Genomic DNA, 24,540 nt, shown 5'->3' with positions numbered 1-24,540 from the left:
GAGCACTTCTGCTTCACAAATGTGATCACATGGGTCAGAGGAATTCATGAATTGCGGAGAAGCAAACACCTGAATGTTTGCTGGTTCGTACCATTTTCTTTCTGCCGCATTTATTTCCTATAAGCACACGTATTTCAGTGAAAAGGTGTTTTTACCAAAACCAAATGATATTAAACTCAAATAATGATAGATGTTCTGCAACTGTTAAAGGTGAAAAATGGCGTTTAGAACAGGTGGCGTTCCGATACGTATTGGTGCATTTCTATACGTTACCCCCAAATTGTCAATCATTTGAATACTATATATGACTGAAATATAAAGCAAGTGCGGCAACGCGGTGGCTAATCACGGCCCTACGGGGCTGGGAACCTAGGGCCCTTCGTTCTTTGCGCCGGAGGCTCCGTGCCTCTGAAGTACCACTATATGATGTGCATGCCGCCATTGCGCTCGCCGGCAATTCGATGCGGATGAGGGCTGTTGCGACGCGCTTCTTTCTCTTTCTTCCTTTTTTATCTCATCTTTCAATTATTCTCTGTCCTCCAGAAGCAGCGGGGGATGGCTCAGCTACAGCCAATTGTCTGGCCCGTGATTTTCGTTTACTCCTTCCTACAGTCCCAAAACAGAAATAAGCAAATTAGGCATATGCTCATTGTACCAAGTATGCTTTAAGAATGCTAGACTTGTTTCTTTCCCCCTAAGGTTGGTGCTTAGGAAAATGTGCTTGCGGATCTTCGCTCAGTTAACTCTTGAAGCCTACAGTTGACTTGCTAAATCTACCAACACGCTTTCTGTCAGGCAGACACTCAAGCACATTGGGCCGAAAACTCATCATGGGACAATGATTAGGCGCACTGATAGCATCTATTCAGTCAACGCAGGTTCGCATGTAGTCTTCTCACGCACAGGCTATTGTGCGGGAATGGCGTTTCAGACATTCTTGAGGCGGGTGTTAATGAGAGCACTGAACAAATTGGGAGCACACAAATGGGTTTGCTCCTCAGATTGATTGGCAGCGCTGCTCCTTTTGTCCCAAAACAATTTAGCCTACGCCACCATTGTGCACGAACTTCTGGCCCAAAGAATGCGACCCGAATATTTTGCAACCGTTCTATATATAGCTCCACATTAATTCTGCCTGCAACGCAGACGGAGGTGAATGCACATCTGGAAGTTAATTGTGTTGGCGTTGTACACGACCTGCAATTCCAGCAGTCGAATTTGCTTTCTGCATTACGTAACCGACTAAATGATTTTAAGTCCTTTTATTAAGATGTAGCCTCAGCGACTGTTTGCGTGTATTTAATCTGCATAGTTCATCGGTCAAGAGTGTTCAACTGTCAGCCGCTTTCGGCATTGCTTTGCAGACCGGGCCACACCTGCGCTTCCTACTAACTGTAAGCGTACTCCAGGCAACAAACAATCGTTGAGTTCGATTATCTGTTGCCGTAACTAGACCGGATAAAATATGCGTACGCTGAAACATGCTCATTCGTCCTACGCTATCGCCGAAAATGTACTTATGAATCCAAAAGCATAAAGTTGCTTTTCCCAGAAGGGGGCCGCCGTCAAAGAGTTTGAATTGCCTAAATATGAAATGATGTTTAAAGGTAAGCACAATATTATAGGCGGAGATAAATTCACCTGTTTTGGGGCGCACTAATGGTCGCATAGTTTTCAGGCAGCTCCACATATCAATTCAATAGATAAGGAGACAACCGGATTTTGTCGTTCGTGACTCTGTAGCCGAAACGGATTGCCAAAATGTAAGAATTGCTAGAATATGCCCCACGGTCATTAAATACACTGTAAAAACAAAAACACCTTTTTGGGCATTTGTCTGATTCAAAACACCCTTACACCCTGAGTCTAGGGAGTTCGTGCCATTGGAAATCACCTCTTGCATGCCAAAGGGGTGCTTTGGTTGGAGAAAATGCCTTAGGGTGTTACGGGCAAGCAATATCACCTAACATGCTGGGGGTATATACTGCGTAACTTCGTAGCCTTTTATACACAAGCGGCGCTGCTAATATAACCCAACACCTAAATAAAGCACCAAAAGTAACGCGAAAATTAAAATTACACACGAGTGCTTTCTAAAAATGAAACAGAAACTGAAACAAAATTTCACCGCCAGGAGGCCGCCGGTAGCTACGAATGCTCTTTTCAAATTTCACAATATGGCCGTTAGCATTGTGGTGTGCGTTTCGACCACGTATCGGCCAATGCTGAATGTGCTTCTTCGATTGTGTACCCTCGTGAAATGTGTTGCATTTCCCATGCATATGTGTTACAGAAGTGTGTACGCTTGTGAAGTGCCTTCTACATGTGGTGTTTTACGCAAACGGGCAATTATCGTGTCGGCAAGAGTCCGGGCTTCTTTTTGCTTTGCTCAGGCCGAAGGACTGCTGCACCGCTTTATGTTTGAGATGTTCGAAAGAAGAAGGCATGGACGATTTTTTTTTTTCTGCGTGACTAAGAGGTATATGCGCCGACTACATTGCACTCGCTCTGAAATCGCGCTGGTTGGTTCGGTGCCGGTGATACGAAGGCGGACAGCGTACTTTGCGGCTGACGCAATCGTCTGTAAAGGTAAGCCTATTCTCACGCATATTGCGCTTTGTGGGAACAGTGTCCTACCGGATTGCTGCATTCTGTGTCTTTTTGTGCCGAAACGCTCCAGAATGTGCTGAAATGAAAACGTGGGACACGCGCTTGTTTTCACCCGGCTGCCAAAATGACATCGCACATGTGGTAGATGTCGCGGCGAGTTACTCAGATTTCGCGCAAGAACATCAGTCTCAACTTTCTTGAGCAGAAACAATGTATGTGCTACGTTTCCTTACATTTTGTACGCGCAGGAGGTTCACGAAACGATTTTCGTTTCTTGACAGTTTGATACTTGCGCTCAGTTCTCAACGACTCGGTTTTGTTCTAGCGTTTCCGTTCGTGCGGCAAGGTCATGTTGGCGTACTACCTTAATTCTCTTAGCACTCTCGACTCCCCCCTCCCCCCTCCTCCCTTATCTCTTACACTTCGCGCTCGCTCTCCTGAAACCTCCTTCATGCTTCGTCACCTTCTTTCACTCGGAGCGCTGCGAACCCGCCCCCCCCCCCCCCCACCCCATTTTTTTTTATTTACTTGAAGCATAGGCGCGCGCCGTCCAGCTGCTCGGGGAGCGTCCTCCCACAGCGCTTCTGTTTACACTTTTTGTTCGAGGAGGCTATGTTCGTTCTCGGCGGCCGTTCAGCGCGGCACGCCTCTGCCACGGCGCTGCCATCGAGCGGCCGTGCCTCTGCGCTCCTGCTCTCGGCATCGAAGTGCGCTGGTCGGCCGGCCTGGTTGCATAATAGTTTATTCCAAACTGTGTAAACTATATGCCGCTATCATCAGCCTATGTTAACTTTCCCGCGTCTGGATTTGCCTTTTTTAATCACAATGGCAGCATTTTTCATTTTACGGGGACCATATTTTGCGGTTGCATGGAGTGTGAAGTTGCATTTTTATCATGCTGCTTTTGTTATGACGTTTACTTTCGCTCTCGAAGAATCATTTAGGTACGTATTTTATTTTCAGCAAGACTTCAATTAAGGCACTTGTACACGTGCTAGATTAGCTGATGTGGTTCAAACCATACAGTTTTCATTATTTTAGTGATCACATTTCAACATAACTGTTTGACCGCATTACTTGATTTTTGTAGTGTCTTTAGACTAGAATAAATGGATATTCGATACTGATACCTCAGCATTCAAGTAGAAGTCGACAGCTTGAATTCTGTGGCCAAATATTGTACCAGATGTTGCTATTACAGAGTTTGATTCTGACCAGATGTTTACTTTTTTTTTGTCTTTTGCTTACATGTACATATGATTATCATAGCCTTAGTCGCATATGTTTACATGCTTTGCTCATCACAGTGCGCATATTGCAGGCAAATTTGTCACTTACTGTTATTAAAAAAATTGTAATGTATGTGTTGAAAGCAGTTTATTGATTTAAAGGGCCCAGAAAACAATTTGACTTTCATATGCTAACGATGCATGTCTGTAGATTGTCTCTAAGAATTGAAGCCTACTTTTTAAAGCTGAGCGTGGACCCTTAGTTTAGAGATATATTACATATTTTATTGCCATTCAGCCGTGTGCCAAGTTGAGGGGAGGAGGATCATAATTTTTGCTTTGTTATTTTTTATATTAGACCTCCCTTAATATTGCTTGCAGTCTGGTGATGAGTGGCAAAATACTGATGGTTTTTGCAGTTTTCTAACCTTAGTAAATATTTGTTTTTGCTGTTTGCTAATGCCAGTTTTTTTTTTTTTTTCAGATATGTACAAAGGCATCAATTGCCTTAGCTTTTGCACAATGATTTTTAATATTCAGTTACTTAAACATTGAGTAAAATGAATTCTTTATGACTACCATTCACACAAACTTGCAGTTCTTACATGACTTCAACATGCTGATCAAGAAGGACGGCAAAGAGGCAGTTGAAATTGGCCTTAACAAGACACTTGTGTTGGTTTTGAAGGACACCATTTGTGCAAGAAAAAAGGACATTGCCCGGGTGCTCGAAGTATGTTCTGAGGGAATACGTGAAAGGAGAAAGAAGCGTAAGTATTAAGCTGTTTCCTTCTGTTTGCTGCATGTGCTATCTAATTGGCAGTTTTTCGCTAAATGCCTACATTTTTGCCATTTTGCATTGCCTTATAGATATACTAAAAACATGGCTGACCATCATAAAGAATAATAAAACCATAACAAGCCTGTGCATTTCTTCATATGTAACAATTTTCGCATTAGCTAAATTTAAATTACCTATTGTTCTTCTCCATTGTAATGGTGCAGCCTTTTCGAATCTGTTCAACTAGTAGCAGGAAATTAGGTGATACCTGATTCAAATCTTCAAAAGCTTTGCTAATTTTTGGTGCAAGATGTTTGGCTTTCAGTTTGCGTGCCTCTACATGTTTTCAGTTTTATTTGCCTTCCTAAATTAGACAACAAATGATCGCCTCAAAACTCGGCTGTCTCTTTTATTTCTATTGTAGATGTACAGACAGTATTCATTCTGCAAGTCTTGGCAAACATTGGGAACCAGCCGGGAGCTCTGGATGTTATTTGTATCATTTGTAAGTTTCCTCTTTGTCATTTGAATATTCATTATTCAAATTATTATTCAAACCGACATTATTAGCGAATTTTCTTTGTTTCTAAAATGGCTTACAGTCTAACTTGTAATATGTATTAGTGATTCATAATTCAAAGAGAAATACTACACAAGTTTTCATCACGACTGTGAATTCTTTCCTGTGAATGGATTATTTGCACTGTAAGTACAATCAAAAGCACTTTTAAGAGACTCCTGCCATCACATGCTTACCACGTCGTATTGCATACAAGAATCACCTGATGAAGCACTGGTATTGTCAAGTTTGGTGCAGTGTGCCATTTGACTAAGCACTCTGCTGCAGTGGACCAGCAGTGCTTTATCATATGGCTCTTGCAGGCAGCTTGGTGGGGTTTAACATTTGATGGAAAGGGGTCTCTAAACCTGCTCATGCATGCTAGTACCTAACATGTTCTTAATGTCTGGATATATAAATCTGAGTCTGCTTCAAAAGAAATATTTGCCGCATTGCCTTATCCTACAGGATTCTGAAGGTGGGTAATGCAGTTTAATAGTTGTTTTAAAAAAATGCTGTAATTTTCTAGCCAAGTTTGAAATGATGTAATAATTTTAATTCTTCTGAGATTAGGTTTACCACATTGGTTGGGAGAAAATACTGCGGTGTTTCAAGGTTCATGCTGTATAAATAGAATGCCTTCAACTTTATTCATTCATCTCCCGGTTATGACTGTATTAATGCCAAGTTTTTGAAAAACACCTTTCCCTGCTGTTCTGAAATACTAACCAAAAATTTTCAGCAATCACTCGATACCTCAACATTGCCCATACAATGGAAAATCGGGAAGGTTGTTCCATTGCACAAGTCAGGCAGTCGAACCTCACCTGCGAAATATCGTCCCCTCTTTCTTACCAGCACATGCTGCAAATTCGCAAATTACTGGAACACATAATATTCACACACCTTGTTAATTTTCTCGAGTCCAATTCCTTCTTCACACCCGCACAACACGGTTTCCGAAAATCATATTCATGTTATACGCAACTTGCCTGCTTCACTAACAAAGTTCATGTTATCTTAGACAAAGCATCACAGGCTGATTGCATTTTCCTTGATTTCTCTAAAGCATTCGACAAGGTATGTCACCGCTTATTACTTTTTAAACTAAATCAGTTGAACATTGATCCTAATATTCTTAAATGGATTGAATACTTCCTTCTTAACCGATCTCAGTTTGTTTGCGCTAACAATTATAATTCACCTTTCAGTGATGTTTATTCGGGAGTGCCTCAAGGCTCAGTTATTGGACCGCTTTTGTTTCTCATCTACATTAATGATCTTCCTTCCAAAGTGCAATCTAACATCCATCTGTTCGCTGACGATTGCGTTGTTTTTTGTGAAAGAAAATCCCCTGACGATGCTAACCTTCTTCAGAGCGATCTTTCTAACATTTCTTCTTGGTGCAACGCTTGGCGCATGGACCTAAACATTGGCAAATGTAAAGTTATGAGAGTATCCCGACACACTAACACTCCCTTCAGATACTACCTAAATAACGTACCCCTAGAGTCTGTTACTACATACAAATACTTGGGTGTCCACATTTCTGCAGACCTCACCTGGTCACACCACATCGAGTACGTTATTAACAACGCTAAACGCATGTTGGGCTACGTACGCCGAAACTTCATGAAAACTCCGTCATCTCTTAAGTTATTGCTCTACAAAACACTAATTCGTTCTAAACTGGAATATGCAGCTGCTATATGGGATCCCCATCACGATAAATTAATTACTTCGTTTGAATTGGTCCAAAATAATGCCGATCGTTTTATTTTGTCTAACTTTAACCGTGGTGCAAGCGTAACCAGCATGAAATTGTTCCTCTCCTTACAACCTTTAGCATGCCGCCGAAAAATTATTCGTCTCAGTCTTTTTCATAAACTGTACCATCATTCCGCTCTACGAAACGCGCTCATTTCTCCTCCCCAGTACATATCACACCGCACCGATCATCGCTACAAGGTTGGAATCGAAACATTTAACACTGTGTCTGCATTTCAATCTTTCGTGCCTCGTACTTCACGCGAATGGAACAGCCTTCCCGCTGAAATCACCGACACCCCTGATAACCAACACTTCCGCAACGCTTTAGCTAACATTGTATTAGCAGAATAATTTTGTAACACTCACTGTTCTTGTTTCTGTATTTTTTCTATGTTACAGTTTGTAACCACTCCCCTCTTTAATGCCTCCGGCCCTGAGGGTTCAATAAATAAATAAATAAATAAACTACAGATGCTAATATTTCATGCATTAACCATGTGGCACTGTCATAGATATTCTCATTTATAGTAAACATTCTCAATAAATCTAAATTGTTATTTTTGCACTTCAAGTTAGTCAACATATTTTTAGTATTCGAACCTTTACTATTTCAAAGTGCTCAGACTGCCTGCCGCTGTAATGATTACAACTTCGTTAACACTTCAGCTTTCTGCCGCCTCTTGACGTTCACCACTGATGTTCTGGATGTCTATGCATACAATGTGCTATGCGTGGAAAATGTTTTAACATGCCATGCTTCAGTGCTGACATTTTTTAGAGCTTCTGCTGTTTGGTTGTTTGGTAATGCTCTGCTGTTGCACATGTAATTGTCGCTCAACTCAAAGCTCCAGTGTACACCTTCAATGAATAATGTGTGATGAAGTTTCAGAACTGCCACATAGAGCAGCGAGAACACTTTTTCCTTGTTACTAAACTTTAAATGCAAACACTTCAGGAAGCATTGCGATGACCGAGTGCTTGGCTGGTTCATACTTAGCACAGGAAGTGCAAAAGTTCAGAAATGCATTATGTGTTATGTATTACATGAACTTTGTTTTGTTTTTTTTTTGTAGTGCTCCATCACTAAGTATGCTCCTTCCACGTTTTTTTTTTTGTTTGGTTCTGCAGTATCTACTTGGCCAGTGCAGGGTATGCTGTAGGCCTTGTGTGAAGCCTTCAATTGAGCCAGCTGTTAATATTTTAGTAGTAAACCCCGTGTTCCAGGGCTGTCAACAAATCATTACAAATTTTCAAGGTAGCCTATAACTAATTTTATTTTCAGTTGGAAGATATTCAGCAGTGGGTAAAGTGAAGATCAGAACTGCACCAATCATGGTTGCTTAAGAAAGATGCTCTCCCATTAATGCTAGAAAAAGAAATTGCCTTAATTTTATATTCAAGTGCACACTGAGTTCCAAGAAAACTGTGCTTACTGGGCCACTGTTATTCAATTGCCCCATTTCTCTGCCTATTTCAAAAATGATACGGGGACCAGTGCAGCCCCAGCATCCATTCAGCACTTGTTTCAGTGCATTGTGGGATACCAGCAATGCACCGGCATCGTTGTAAAGTAAATGCCAGTATTTTCTCCCATCATACAAGTGCAACCAGTGTCTTTGCGTCACAGCTTCGCTGAATCTCGCAGACCACCAGCGTACCCAACAGAAATGTGTGAAAAAGAATTGGTTTCGCACTGGAAGGTGGTGGTTTCTGTAATAGGACAGTTCAATTTACAAATGCTGTTAAACCTTTATGTAAAATACAAGGCAGTATTTTTGTCTTTTGGCCTGCAGTACCAGTTTTTTTTTAATTTGTTACCATTTTTGAAACAATTTTTTCCGGTTGAAATCATTCGAATGCTGTTAGGAGTGATAGAAATCCAGCTGGTATGTTTTCCTTCTGCATACTTTAACAAGCTATTGGTTATTTACATTTTTAACTATCATATTAAACATTCTAGTTCATGTGAAATGAAAATTTTGTGGGGCAGTATGGAAGTTCTCTAACCCAGGGCTTTTGATGAGAAGCCATTTTTATTCAACAAAATAGCTTGCATAATCTGAAAATAGCTTGCAACAGTATGCTGCATTAATAAAAATGGGTTGACCTTACATGCTCTCATTTATGACTTGATCAAACACTGCCAGCTTTGTGCCTCCTGAATCAACCATAACAGTATAATTGTTAATTGTTAGATAACCACCATTGGTTTCTGATGGGGCCCTTTTCCAGCACAGTGCTGTACACTAAAGGGGCATTGGTGTATTCGAAATATAGAGTAGAAAATATGTTGAATTTGCTCAGGCGCAATGGACATTTATACAACTGCTTTCTTATGCACTTCTTTCACATTTTTATCAAGGAACAGGAAGAAAAGTCTGCCACGCCGTGCGTCGGATATACTGGGAGCAGCATCCAAGAAGCTGAAGAGCATTTCTTCTCCATTGAGCAGCGGAAGCTTCTTCGAGTCATCAACTCTGCGTATGGTATTGTTCCAAAAATGGGTCGATATTTTCTGTTCAGTCTGTGATATGACAAGGCGTCCGATAATTTTTGCTGCTTTATAGAGCACCTCTTTTTGGGCGTATGTGTGTTGAAGTCAAGATGTGCTGCACGACGCTTTATTTCATCGCACAAGGCTGAATTTTATGCAAGTGCACGTGTTGACACTGACAAAGTGTAGGATTATTATTGTGTACTCCGATTATTGTTGCATACGACGAAAATTTTTGTTGCCGGTTTTTTAAGAAATGTCACCATGCTGTTGTGTGCATTGTTCGGATATGTTTTTCAAAAAAATTGTATACTTTTCTGTGTACATTTGTTGGAACTGTTTTGCTTCTTTCATTTTTTTAGGTACTTACGTACATAACATGTATGTTTTTGCCCGTCTGCTATGCTGTCGGTTGAGAGCGGCCGTATTATTAAACAAATGAGGTTCCATAGCGCGAATCAATGAAGGAACAGAACACAAGTACCCCTCCTGACCCCCTCCGCCCACTAGCACCCGAGCACCCACTAGTCCGAACCCTGACCCTTCTATGCCGAATAAAATGCTTCCAGTTTCCTTCTGTGTTTCAAGCTGTGACATTTTTTCGTAACATGCTCTGTGAATTTGAGAAAACAATCATACTGGCATGGGACATTCGAGATGTCAAAACATTGGCATGCAGCATCTCTTTACATGCTCATTTGGCATTACAGGCGGTTACCAGGTATACCATTAAGCTTGATTGCAAATGTGCACATAGGAAAAGCATTAAAGAGCGTGTAGTGGCAAAGGTAATTCCTAATTAGGGAATGCAATATATGCAGGTTATCCGCACTGATTTTTTTCAAGGGGTGTAAGAGTGCAATGCCACTGTTCCCACCCTACAATAAGGTGTAAAGGTGATGAAAACACCCCAGTGCATTGGCCCCATAGAAGGGTGTTATGACCAACCGAATCACCATCTTTGAGGGTGTACTGGCACACTGAAGCCACTTTTTTTCAAGGGTGCATGGGTGTTAGTTATAGACATGCGAAAACACCTAAAGAGGTGTTTTTGTTTTTGCAGTGTATATTACATTAACACCCAAAATAAAGCACACGTAAAATTGTGTTGTCAAATTAACAAGAGTCTGCATTTTCGCTAACGACAATACCGATCTCCCCGGATGTCGCACTTTTGCAGTCAGTGTATGAAACTCTTAGAGCAGTATGCTCTACCATAACGTTTAGGAGAGGTTTTGTGACCACAAAACACGCAAATGGAGTCTTAGCAAACTTGAAGCTTGGCTTGCGTGTTCAAATTTAACTGAATTGCTAAAGTGTAGCGCCATCGTATATTCCTTCTCTCTGCGTAGTCCTGCAGCACTGCAAAAATTCTGTTAAAAACTGAAATTGAACTATGCTGTAATTGACGTCTGCTTCGCCACCCGAGATCACAAAAATACACTGAATTCAACACAGCTAGCTTAAAGCGCAAGCTCGAGTAGCGCAGCAGGAAACACTTTATACACGCACTCGCAGAGAAAAGATGGCATCACTATTTCCGCCTTGGTGTATAGGTAGTCTAACAGGATACACTGTAAAAATAAAAACACCTCTTTGGGCATTTGTCTGATTCAAAACACCCTTACACCCTGAGTCTAGGGTGTTTGTGCCATTGGAAATCACCTCTTGCATGCCAAAGTGGTGCTTTGGTTGGATAATATGCCTTAGGGTGTTACGGGCAAGCAATATCACCTAACATACTGGGGGTATATGGCTGCGTAACTTCGTAGCCTTTTATACACAAGCGGCGCTGCTAATATAACCCAACACCTAAATAAAGCACCAAAAGTAACGCTAAAATTAAAATTACACACGAGTGCTTTCTAAAAATGAAACAGAAACTGAAACAAAATTTTACCGCTAGGAGGCCGCCGATAACTACGAACGCTCTTTTCAAATTTCACAATATGGCCGTTAGCATTGTGGGGTGCGTTTCGACCACGTTTCGGCGAATGCTGAATGTGCTTCTTCGATTGTGTACCCTCGTGAAATGTGTTGCATTTCCCATGCATATGTGTTACAGAAGTGTGTACGCTTGTGAAGTGTCTTCTACATGTAGTGTTTAACGCAAACGGGCATTTATTGTGTCGGCAAGTGTCCGGGCTTCTTTTTGCTTTGCTCAGGCCGAAGGACTGCTGCACCGCTTTATGTTTGAGATGTTCGAAAGAAGAAGGCATGGACGATTTTTTTTTTTCTGCGTGACTAAGAGGTATATGCGCCGACTGCATTGCACTCGCGCTGAAATCGCACTGGTTGGTTCGGTGCTGGTGATACGAAGGCGGACAGCGTACTTTGCGGCTGATGCAATCGTCTGTAAAGGTAAGCCTATTCTCACGCATATTGCGCTTTGTGGGAACAGTGTCTTACCGGATTGCTGCATTCTGTGTCTTTTTGTGCCGGAACGCTCCAGAATGTGCTGAAATGAAAACGTGAGACACGCGCTTTTTTTCACCTGGCTGCTAAAATGACATCGCACATGTGGTAGATGTCACGCCCAGTTACGCAGATTTCGCGCAAGAACATCAGTCTCAACTTTCTTGAACAGAAATAATCTATGTGCTACGTTTCCTTACATTTTGTACGCGCAGGAGGTTCACGAAACGATTTTCGTTTCTTGACAGTTTGATACTTGCGCTCAGTTCGCAACGACTCGGTTTTGTTCTACCGTTTCCGTTCGTGCGGCAAGGTCATGTTGGCGTACTGCCTTAATTCTCCTAGCACTCTCGACTCCCCCCTCCTCCCTTATCTCTTACACTTCGCGCTCGCTCTCCTGAAACCTCTTTCATGCTTCGTCATCTTCTTTCACTCGGAGCGCTGCGACCCCCCCCCCCCCCCTTTTTTTTTTATTTACTCGGAGCATAGGCGCTCACCGTCCTGCTGCTCGGGGAGCGTCCTCCCGCAGCCCTTCTGTTTAAACTTTTTGTTCGAGTAGGCTATGTTCGTTCTCGGCGGCCGTTCAGCGCGGCACGCCTCTGCGCTCGTGCTCTCGGCATCGAAGTGCGCTGGTCGGCCGGCCTGGTTGCATAATAGTTTATTCCAAACTGCGTAAACTATATGCCGCTATCATCAGCCTATGTTATTTTCCCCGCGTCTAGATTTGCCTTTTTTAATCACAATGGGAGCATTTTTCATTTTACGGGGACCATATTTTGCGGTTGCATGGAGTGTGAATTTGCATTTTTATTATGCTGCTTTTGTTATGGCGTTTACTTTCGCTCTCGAAGAATCATTTAGGTACTATCGGGGACAGAAGTGCCCAGGACACGGCTCCACCGGCCGGAGAGCGAAAAACTGCATCGTTGCGCCATCTAGTGGCAGTTCACTTTTTTCGAAATCAAGGAGGAGCGCATGCGCGCCCTAGCTAGCACGTAAGCATGTACTGACGATGCCTTCACGCAAGTTGCTCTTCAGCCAGAAGCCTTCCGCCAGATGCCGCAATATGTGCATCGCTGTGATCGTGTGCTACACGTTCTGCTACGCTAGAATGACAAGGCACTAGTCATATGTCTTTTGCCATTTGGACGCATGCTCTTGAAGAAACGTGCATTGATAGGCAGGCTGTTTTTATTCTTATTGTTTGCAATAGTGGTTTTCTTCCCGGTTCTGGGAAGTTAAAGCTTCATGCGAACGTCGTCTCTATATTAAATGAGTAAAAAACGCACGCAGATTCTCAATGATTGTCGTTAACTGGGCGCAACGTTGTGTAGAAATTACTGAGCTTCAATTAGGTGATTTTTTGTCTGATGCTTTGTTTTCAATTTTAAATAGCAGCGAGTTTGGAAGCCAATGTCTTGAAAATTCTATGTGTTCCTTGGTAACTATGATGTTACCATCACGTTTACTTGCAACTGAGAAAAAACATATCTAATTCAAGCCTTAGATATGAGTAAAAAATTCAGTCAGGGGCGATAAAACTTTTTATTCGCCTAATAACAAAAACGTCTTGGCATGCTCAGCATAGCTATAGAAAGTACCGTGGCTTTGGTTTAATACCTGGAAAATTTTCCCTCCACAGCAATGACTTGTTGCAGTCTGCGAGGCATTGACTCGTAAAGGCGGATTATGCATTCGGGATGTTCACGCAGCGTTTCCCACTCGTGCTGTATTGCATTCCACAATCCGTCTGCTGTGGCGCCACCGAGGTTTTTTGACAGCAAGTTCCTTTTGAGGATGCCCCAAACGTTTTCAATTGGGTTCATGTCGGCGCCATTGGGTGGCCACTCCAGCACGGGTATGCTGTGACTTTCAAGCGTTGCGCTCACTTTTCGGGCAGTGTGCACTGGGCTGCGATCTTGATGCAGCAGGTAGCACCCATCCGGAAACGGACCGTCAAGAACATACGGCACAAGTGTGGTTTTTATGATCTCGCAGTAGGCGTCCGCGTCGAAGTGACTACTTATTCTTACAAGTGGCCCCACTCCTTCCTTGCTTATGGCTCCCCAAACAGCGACAGCACAGCGCCCACTGGAGAGGACACTTTGAGTGTACTCTGGCAAGTACCTGCACGAAGGAGAAGAAGAGAACGGTGAAATGAGATCAGTAATCTGTACTAGTTGGTGGACATTCATCCTGCAAAAAGTAGGTTAGTGCGCCTCAAAGGAGTTACTTCTTTTGTCCATGTATTTTTGCGCGTAGCCCCCTATTTGAAAGACGAGAGTGGGAAAACTGGGCAAAGTTCGAGTTTTTCTTTTGGTGGGATATTTTCATTGATCTGAAGGCGTAAATATGATTGTTCGTCTTTTTTTGCTTATAGAGCAGCATAGTTATGCAGTAACAGGTACGGTGCCAATTTTGCGTACGAATGAATTTAAAGAGAGTTTCTGTAGGGAATGAATAGAATAAAACTTCACAAAAACTAAAGGAACTGAGAAAGCTCCACAATGCTTCCGGTACCATGAATGGCAGATAATTTTTTTCCGTTCTATTTGACAGTAATGCAAAGGACTGTAAATCATACCTGCAATTCATGGGGCGCCAAACGCGCCACTTCTGGTTCCACCTTGTCGAAAAGGTAGACTCATCGGTGAAGATGACCTCGGACCAGTCGGCAGAACTCCATTGCTCATGTGTACGCGCGAAGTGAAGCCTTGCCTGTCGCTGTGCTTCCCTGAGAACGGGCTTCTGGACAGCGACATGGTTTTTTAGCCAGCACTCATGCAGTCTCCTTTTGATGGTCTTGCAAGAGATATCCAAGGATAGCTCCTTCTTGATGCTTTTGGCGCTCATAAATGGATCGGCGACTGCGGCACCTACTATGAGAAGATCTGTCTCGTCGTCAGTTGCCCTTGGCCGTCCAAAACGGGGAGCGTCGGTAAGTCGCCCTTGCTCATCACGGAACGCCTTTATAATACGAGTCACTGCCCACTTCGAATGGCCAGTGAGCCGAGCGATCTCTCTTTGAGGCACACCTTCAACAAAGTAGCGCACAATTAATTTCCTCTCTTCAATTGGAATAGGAGGGGCCATCTCTGAGACGCAGTGACTGTCTTGCAAAAGCTTTCGCTACCAATGTCTCTTGACCGGCACATTTCGTGGGTTTAAACCATGCGCTATCAAATACCGATAAGGGTTTCAAAGTGGGCGTGTACCACTTTCCCATTCCACAAAACCAATTTTCGGTTGTCTGCGAAGAGAGCCGCCGTTAGAAACGATAAGAATAAAAACAGCAAGTCATTCAATGCAGGTTTGTTCAAGAAATTATTGCGTTCTTTTGACGAACGACATGACAAGTGTCTTGTAATTCTGGCCAGCAGCACGTGTAGCACACGAACACAGCGATGCCCATATTGCGGCATCTGGCGGCAGCCTCCTTGGTGAAGAGCAACTCACGTTAAGGCACCGTCAGTACATGCTTACGTGCTAGCTAGGGCGCTCATGCGTTCCTCCTTGATCTCGAACCAGGTGAACTGCCACTAGCTGGCGCAACGATGCAGTTTTTCGCGCTCCGGCCGGCGAAGCCGCGTCCTGGGCACTTATGTCCCCGATAGTACGTATTTTATTTTCAGCAAGACTTCAATTAAGGCACTTGTACACGTGCTAAGTCAGCTGATGTGGTTCAAACCATCCAGTTTTTATTATTTCTGTGGTCACATTTCAACATATCTGTTTGACCGCATTACTTGATTTTTGTAGTGTCTTTAGACTAGAATAAATGGATATTCCATACTGATCTCTCAGCATTCAAGTAGACGTCGACAGCTTGAATTCTGTGGCCAAATATCGTACCGGATGTTGCTATTACAGAGTTTGATTCTGACCAGATGTTTACTTTCTTTTTTTGTCATTTGCTTAAATGTACTTACATATGAAGCGATTATCATAGCCTTAGTCGCATATGTTTACCTTCTTTGCTCATCACAGTGCGCATTTTGCAGGCAAATGTGTGACTTACTGTTATTAAAAAATTTGTAATGTATGTGTTGAAAGCAGTTTACTGATTTAAAGGGCCCAGAAAACAATTTGACTTTCATATGCTAACGATGCATGTCTGTAGATTGTCTCTAAGAATTGAAGCCTACTTTTTAAAGCTGAGCGGGGACCCTTAGTTTAGAGATATATTACATATTTTATTGCCATTCAGCCGTGTGCCAAGTTGAGGGAAGGAGGATCATAATTTTTGCTTTATTTTTTATATTAGACTTTCCTTATATTGCTTGCAGTTTGGCGATGAGTGGCAAAATACTGATGGTTTTTGCAGTTTTCTAACCTTAGTAAATATTTGTATTTGCTGTTTGCTAATGCCAGTTTTTTTTTTTTTCAGATATGTACAAAGGCATCAATTGCCTTAGCTTTTGACAATGATTTTTAATGTTCAGTTACTTGAAACATTGAGTAAAATAAAATTCTTTATGGCTACCATTCACACAAACTTGCAGTTCTTACATGACGTCAACATGCTGATCAAGAAGGACGGCAAAGAAGCAGTTGAAATTGGCCTTAACAAGACACTTGTCTTGGTTTTGAAGGACACCATTCGTGCAAGAAAAAAAGACATTGCCCGGATGCTCGAAGTATGTTCTGAGGGAATGCGTGAAAGGAGAAAGAAGCGTAAGTATTAAGCTGTTTCCTTCTGTTTGCTGCATGTGCTAATTGGCAGTTTTTCGCTAAATGCCTACATTTTTGCCATTTTGCATTGCCTTATAGATATACTAAAAACATGGCTGAGCATCAGAAAGAATAATAAAACCATAACTAGCCTGTGCATTTCTTCATATGTAACAATTTTCGCATTAGCTAAATTTAAATTACCTATTGTTCTTCTCCATTGTAATGGTGCCGCCTTTTCGAATCTGTTCAACTAGTAGCAGAGAATTAGGTGATACCTGATTCAAATCTTCACAAGCTTTGCTAATTATTGCTGTCAGATGTTTGGCTTTCAGTTTGCGTGCCTCTACATGTTTTCAATTTTGTTTATTTACCTTCCTAAATTAGACAATAAATTATCGCCTCAAAACTCAGCTGTCTCTTTTTACCTGCAAGGAGGTACACCATTGTTGTGTTGCTTATTTCTATTGTAGATGTACAGACAGTATGCATTCTGCAACTCCTGGCAAACATTGGGAACCAGCCGGGAGCTCTGGATGTTGTTTGTATCACTTGTAAGTTTTCTCTTCGTCATTTGAATATTCAGGAAGCCTACTTGAAACCGACATTATTAGCGAATTTTCTTTGTTTCTAAAATGGTTTACAGTCTAACTTGTAATATGTATTAGTGATTCATAATTCAAATAGAAATACTACACAAGTTTTCATCACAACTGTGAATTCTTTGCTGTGAAAGGATTATTTTCACTGTAAGTACATTCAAAAGCACTTTTAAGAGACTCCTGCCATCACATCTTACCACGTCGTATAACATACAAGAGTCACCTGATGAAGCACTGGTGATGTCAAGATTGGTGCAGTGTGCCATTTGACTAAGCACTCTGTTGCAGTGGACCAGCAGTGCTTTATCAGATGGCTCTTGCAGGCAGCTTGGTGGGGTTTAGCATTTGCTGGAAAGGGGTCTCTCAACCTGCTCATGCATGCTAGTACCTAACATGTTCCTAATGTCTGGAATATATAATCTGAGACTGCTTCAAAAGAAATATTTGCCACATTGTCTTATCCTACAGGCTTCTGAAGGTGGATAATGCAGTTTAATAGTTGTTTTAAAAAGCTGTAATTTGCTAGCCAAGTTTGAAATGATGTAATAATTTTAATTCTTCTGATATTAGGTTTACTACATTGGTTGGGAGAAAATATGTGTTTCAAGGTTCATGCTGTATAAATATAATGCCTTCAACTACAGATGCTAACATTTCATGCATTAACCATGTGGCACTGTCATAGACATTCTCATTTATAGTAAACATTCTCAATAAATTCAAATTGTTATTTTTGCATTTCAAGTTAGTCAACATATTTTTAGTCTTCGAACCTTTAGTATTTCAAAGTGCTCAGACTGCCTGCCGCTATAACGATTACAACTTCTTGAACACTTGAGCTTCCTGCCGCCTCTTGAGGCTCACCACTGATGTTCTGGATGTCTATGCATATAATGTGCTATGCGTGGAAAATATTTTAACATGCCATGCTTCAGTGTTGACATTTTTTAGAGCTTCTGCTGTTTGGTTGTTTGGTAATGCTTGGCTGTTGCACATGTAATTGTCGCTCAACTCAAAGCTCCAGTGTACACTTTCAATGAATAATGTGCGATGAAGTTTCAGAACTGCCACATAGAGCAGCGAGAACACTTTTTCCTTGTTACTAAACCTTAAATGTAAACACTTCAGGAAGCATTGCGATGACCTAGGGCTTGGCTGGTTCATACTTAGCACAAGAAGACGTGCAAAGGTTCAGAAATGCATTATGTGTTATGTATTACATGCACTTTTTTTTTTGTAGTGCCCCATCACTAAGTATGCTCTTTCCCCGTTTTTTTTTGTTTGGTTCTGCAGTATCTACTTGGCCAGCGCAGGGTATGCTGTAGGCCTTGTGTGAAGCCTTCAGTTGAGCTGTTAATATTTTAGTAGTAACCACCGTGCTCCAGTGCTGTTTATTGTTTTACATTTTTAACTATCATAATAAGCATTCCAGTTCACGTGAAATGAAAAGTTCGTGGGGCAGCATAGAAGTTCTCTAACCCAGGTGCTTTTGATGAGTGTAGCCATTTTTGTTTGATAAAATAGCTTGCATAATCTAAAATTACCATGCAACAGCATGCTGCATGAATAAAAATGGGTTGACCTTATGTGATCTCATTTATGACTTGATCAAACTGCTGGCTTTGTGCCTCCTGAACCAACCATAACAGTATACTCTGCATTGTTAATTGTGAGGTAACCACCAGTGGTTTCCGATAGGGCCCTTTTCCAGCACACTGCTGTATACTAAAGGGGCATTGGCGTATTCTAAATATAGAGTAGAAAATATGTTGAATTTGCTTTTTGCCAGGTGCAGTGCATATTTATACAGCTGCTCTGTTATGCACTTCTTTCACAATTTTATCAAGGAACAGGAAGAAAAGCCTGCCACGCCGTGCGTCGGATATACTGGGAGCAGCATCAAAGAAGCTGAAGAGCATTTCCCCTTCATTCAGCAGCGGAAGCTTCTTCGAGTCATCGACTCTACTTAGGGTATTGTTCCAATAATGGGTCGATTTTGGCTGTTCAATCTGACATATGACAACGGGTCCGACAATTTGTGCTGCTTTATAGAGCACCTCTTTTTGGGCGTCTGCGTGTCGAAGCCAAGATGCGCTGCACGACGCTTTATTTCATCGCTTAAGGCCGAATTTTATGCAAGTGCACGCGTTGACACTGACAAAGCATAGGATTAATATTGTGTACTGCGGTTATTGTTGCATACGACGACTAAAAGTTTTGTTGCTGTTTTTTAAGAAAGTCACCATGCTGTTGTGTTCATTGTTCGGTTCTGTTCTTGAAAAAAATTGTATACTTTGTTGTCTGCATTTGTTGGAACTGTTTTGCTCCTTTCATTTTTTTTTAGGTATTTACGTACATACCATATATGTTTTTGCCCGTCTGCTAGGCTCTCGGCGGAGAGTGGCAGTATTGTTAAATAAATGAGGTTCCATAGCGCGCATCAATGAAGAAACAGAACACAAGTGCCCCCCTGCCCCCCCCCCCCTCCGCCAGCACCCGAGCACCCACTAGCCCGAACCCTGACCCTGCTATGCCGAATAAAAGACTTCCAGTTTCCTTCTGTGTGACATTTTTTTGTAACATGCTCTGTGAATTTGAAAAAACAATCATACTGGCATGGGCCATTCGAGATGTCAAAATAATGGCATGCAGCATCTCTTTACATGCTCTTTTGGCATTACAGGTGGTTAAAAGGAATACCATTAAGCTTGATTGCAAATGTGCACATAGGAAAAATCATTAAGGAACGTGTAGTGGCAAAAGTAATTCCTAATTAGGGAATGCAATATATGGACGTTATCCGCACTGATTTTTATCAAGGGGTGTAAGGGTGCAATGCCACTGCTTCCACCCTGCAATAGGGTGTAAAGGTGATGAAAACACCCCAGTGCATTGGCCCCATAGAAGGGTGTTATGACCAACCGAAGCACCATCTTTGAGGGTGTACTGGCACTCTGAAGCCACTTTTTGTCAAGGGTGCATGGGTGTTAGTTATAGACATGCGAAAACACCTAATAAGGTGTTTTTTTTTTACAGTGTAGTTAAGCGGGCGAGTTGGTGATACATCATCCAAGAAAAAATCCTGTCACCATGTTATGAAACAAAGTTTCGATAACCAGGCTAAGAGACTAAAGGAAGCAGGTTATCCAGCTGAGCTTATAACTTTGGGTTTGCAATAAAATAATCAAAAAGCTTAAATCGCCGGCATTGCTGCCGCCTTCACAGAAAGAACAGAAACGGAGTAAGTTCGCAGTCCTTCCCTATGTTCATTGTCTTTCTCATGGTCTTAAAAATGTTGCCCATAGGTATGAAGTTGATGTTGTTTTTTCGGCCCCTAATAAGCTCAATAAAATTTGTTCAGTGGTAGAAAATAAGTCCCGCAGTCCTAATAAATCTGTAGCGTCTTGGGCTGTTAAACACGATAAAAGATTTGTGCCGTGCTCCAAAGGGGTAGTCTATAAAATTCCCTTGTCCTGTGGTCAGATATACATTGGGCAAACGGGACGATGTAATAACACACGTCTCAGAGAACATCTCAACTCATTAGAATCTAATCGCTCCACTAATCTAGATGATCATTGCCGTGAGTGTCACTCCTGTTTTCCGTCTTAGCATTTTGCTGATATTTTGTACAAACACCCCGACCAGTTGACCAGGGAAATCATCTAGGCGTATAATATGGCTAAGAAACAAAGATTGCGTGTCAGCAAACCTTCCCCGCTCCTGCGTGACTGCGAAGTTGCATATCTGGACATCACATAGTAACACGTGCGGTCTGGTTTTGGTGTTTTATTGTTTCTGTACCTTATATAAATGTGTTTTCTGCGATTAAACTTTAGTTGAGAGTCAGCGCTTGTTCCTGTTGTTTCTTCCTGTTGTCCCCGTTTGTTCGCGCTGTTTTTTTTTTTTTGCATGATAGGCAGTCTCCCAGCGGTGAGCTATAACGGCATGCGTCAGCGATAGCTGCAGGCTATATATCGGAGTCCATCCAGGAAAAGCAGGGAGGGAGAGCTGCTAGAACGTATAACTAACTTCCAGGCACATCAAAGTGCGCTCGCTTTCCGCCAGTAGTTTCCAACAATCCCCTCTCATATGAAACCATACCTCGGCACTTCAGAGCACGCTTATTGCTCCAGGGTTTGAGAATTACAGTAAACACACTCGCGAGAAACCTTGAAATTTGCTGTATGCGCTGCTGGCCCTTCAGAATAAGCCAGGCAGGGCCCCTGCGGTAGTGTTCGTCAGCGCTTTTTCTTTCTATACTGCGTTCTCTTCTTATGCCAAAGCAGAAGTTCGATGTTTTCAGGCTATCAGAAACAGAAAAGACGCGTGTGTGCTGGATGGACGAAATGCATGCGAAGCAACAAACAATCACAGATTTAGCTGGACTTTTGATAACACAGAAAATGCGTAACAACTATGTGAGGCTGCAGTAGGTAAGCGGCGCAACATACTGTAGCGTAGATACACGCACACAAAGAGGAGATGTATTCACAGATATTTACAGAGGGGCAGCTGACCACACCACAGACGAACAGTTTCAGGCAAGTCGCTCAAGCACGAACCACACACACTTCGTCGTCCTCACGTTCCACACGTCGCACACGTCGCACACGAGCACCGCGCTTAGTCCTCGTCGTTGTCCTTTGACATAACTCCTGGCGGCAAAATCACCGGCCAAGTGCGGATTAGATGCATGGCACGGCTCAAGGCGAACTACGAGAACGTCAGTGTAGGGCGGGTGGATGATGTCGGCCAATGTAGGGGGGCGGGCAACCTCACATGTCACGTCGATAACCTGACTGAGAACGCGATAAGGGCCGTTGTACTGATGTAGTTTCTCGGAAAGACCGACACGTCGAAAAGTAGACCAAACAAGAACGACTGATCTTGGGCCGTAGAGTACTGGGCGAAACCGCTGACAGCTAGTAAACAGACTTCTGGTAGACCTGGAAGGTGGTGATGTGGTCGTGGGTGATTTCGCGGGCCATAAGTTCTTGGGCGATGGTGTCATGTGCGTACTCCATAGTCAAGGCCAAATATGGCGGCAGCAGTGTATCCGCTGAGAATGCAGCATGTCGACCAAATAGATGATAGAAATGTGAATAACATTTTGTGTCATGTCGTGAAGAATAATAAACAAATGTTACTTATGGCAAGGCAATGTTCCAATCGAACATCTGCAAGACCTAACGAAGTACATCAACGAAGAACTGTGGGAGAAGGGACAGGTCCCATCAGCTTGGAGACACGCGGATATCATCACCATACCAAAGGCTGGAAAGCCACCGGCTATGGAGAGTCTCCGTCCTATCTCCCTCACTTCTTGCCTGGGAAAACTCTATGAAAAAGTAGTCCACCTAAGGCTCCAAAATTACATCGACGAAAACAACATCTTTCCTTCCTGCATGCTGGGCTTCCGCAAGGGACTCTGCACGCAAGAGGCTTTCCTTCGGATTAGGGAAGAAGTCATCAACACCATACCCCGAAAAGGCGAAAATTTCATTCTGGCACTAGATCTCAAAGGAGCATTCGACAACATTGGCCACCAAACCATATTGCACGAATTAAACAATATCAACTGCGGGGAGAAAATTTTCAAATACGTGAATGCTTTCCTCTCAGATCGCACAGCCACCATAGGAATTGGAGAGATCCGATCACCAAAAGTACCCATGCCGAACAAAGGTACACCGCAGGGTTCTATAATCTCTCCAATGCTATTTAGCATAGCAATGATAAATTTAGTGTAGGGGTGTGTTTATTCAGATGGATATAGCCGCTCAGGAGGAACTCGCAGCGGAGCGTCAGGCGTGGCGAACCAGCAAGGCAGCGACCAACTTCTTCGTCCTCGAGCGCGCCAGCACGCGATGCATGGCAGTGGCTAAGAAGACGAAAATTACCACACTACATTTTCCCCCCGGGTAGAGAAGGAGCCATCCTGGCGACTTATGGAGCCGACAGAACAGACGGATCGTAGTATGGCTTGATTCGGTTGACATGAACTGTTTCGCGTCCACGGCGGCGCAGGTCCGCAGAGGGCGTAACAGGCTCAACTACGTAGTTGACAGGAGATGTTTGTTGGAGGACTCGGTATGGACCATGATATCGAGCAAGAAGCTTCTTTGAAAGGCCGGTGGTTGTGGCAGGGACCCAGAGCCATACCAGGCAGTTAGGTGCATATGTAGAAGGCTCGCCGGTGTCGCGGTGGTGTTTTTGTTGCCACTGGTTTTCTGTTGTAAGCGAACGGGTGAGCTGACGGCATTCTTCTGCGTACTGGGCGGCGTCAGAGAGTGGCGTCGATTCAGAGACATCAGGGCGGTAGGGAAAGAGCGCGTCCATTGTACAGGTTGGCTCGCGTCCGTAAAGAAGAAAGAAGGGAGAGAATCCAGTGGTGGTCTGTATCGCAGTATTATACACGTAGGTTACGAAGGGAAGAACTTGGTCCCAGTTGGAATGAGCGTCGTTGACGTACATGGCCAGCATGTCACTCAGAGTACGATTGAAGCGCTCGGTCAGGCCATTCGTCTGAGGGTGGTAAGAAGTTGCGGTGCGGTGAATGATGCGGCATTCTTTCAGCAGTGCCTCAAGAGCTTCGGACAAGAAAACGCGTCCGCGGTCACTGAGTAGTTCCTTCGGAGTCCCGGGGCGAAGAATCAAGTTGTTGAGAAGGAACAAAGCAACGTCTCTTGCGGAGGCAGAGGGTAACGGTGATGTTTCAGTGCAGCGAGTAAGATGGTCTACTGCCACGATAATCCACCGGTTTCCAGCAGGAGTAGTAGGAAGAGGGCCATAGAGATTTATGCCAACGCGGTCAAACGGACGAGCAGGGCAGGGTAACGGCTGCAACGAAACAGGGGACTTCTGTGGAGTTTTTCGTCGTTGGCAAGATTCGCAAACGCGCACAAAACGTCGTACAAAGCGGTACATTCCACGCCAATAAAATCGCAGACGTAGGCGCGTGTAGGTTTTCAATACGCCACCGTGGGCACACTGTGGGTCACCATGGTAAGCAGCACAAATGTCGGCGCGGAGATGATGCGGGATGACTAGAAGCCACTTCCGTCCATCAAGCAAATAATTGCGGCGATAGAGAAGACCGTCACGAATGGAGAAGTGGTGGGCTTGCCGGACGAGCGCCTTGGATGAATGACCGGGAGTAGGACTTGAAAGAAAATGCAAAAGTGCACTGATCCACGGGTCATTTCGCTGCTCGGTAACCATGTCGACAGTCGAAAGAGTCGACGAATCGTAAGCACAGACGTGCTCAGACGAGGTATCACTAGGCAATGGCGAGCGGGAAAGAGCATCCGCGTCCGTATGCTTCAGACCTGATTGATAAATGACATGGATGTCATACTCCTGGAGACGGAGAGCCCAGCGAGCAAGGCGACCGGATGGGTCTTTCA

General features: G+C 43.2%; 2 long non-coding RNA genes across 2 annotated transcripts; both read left to right on the top strand.

The window, feature by feature from the left end:
• The first annotated feature begins 2,377 nt into the window (after positions 1–2,377).
• On the top strand, positions 2,378–5,283 carry LOC146199548 (uncharacterized). The gene is made up of 3 exons (XR_014704758.1): positions 2,378–2,589; positions 4,438–4,609; positions 5,045–5,283. It is a non-coding gene; the product is annotated as an uncharacterized LOC146199548 (long non-coding RNA).
• Positions 5,284–16,254: 10,971 nt separating this feature from the next.
• On the top strand, positions 16,255–19,501 carry LOC146199547 (uncharacterized). The gene is made up of 3 exons (XR_014704757.1): positions 16,255–16,532; positions 17,003–17,083; positions 18,979–19,501. It is a non-coding gene; the product is annotated as an uncharacterized LOC146199547 (long non-coding RNA).
• The last annotated feature ends 5,039 nt before the right edge of the window (positions 19,502–24,540 follow it).

The sequence above is a fragment of the Amblyomma maculatum genome, chromosome 2 (genome assembly GCF_055883805.1).
Source record: "Amblyomma maculatum isolate TAMU_Amacu chromosome 2, ASM5588380v1, whole genome shotgun sequence".
Taxonomy (NCBI): Eukaryota; Metazoa; Arthropoda; class Arachnida; order Ixodida; family Ixodidae; genus Amblyomma; species Amblyomma maculatum.
Note: the sequence above shows the minus strand (reverse complement) of the source record. Positions and strands in the feature narration are given on the sequence as shown.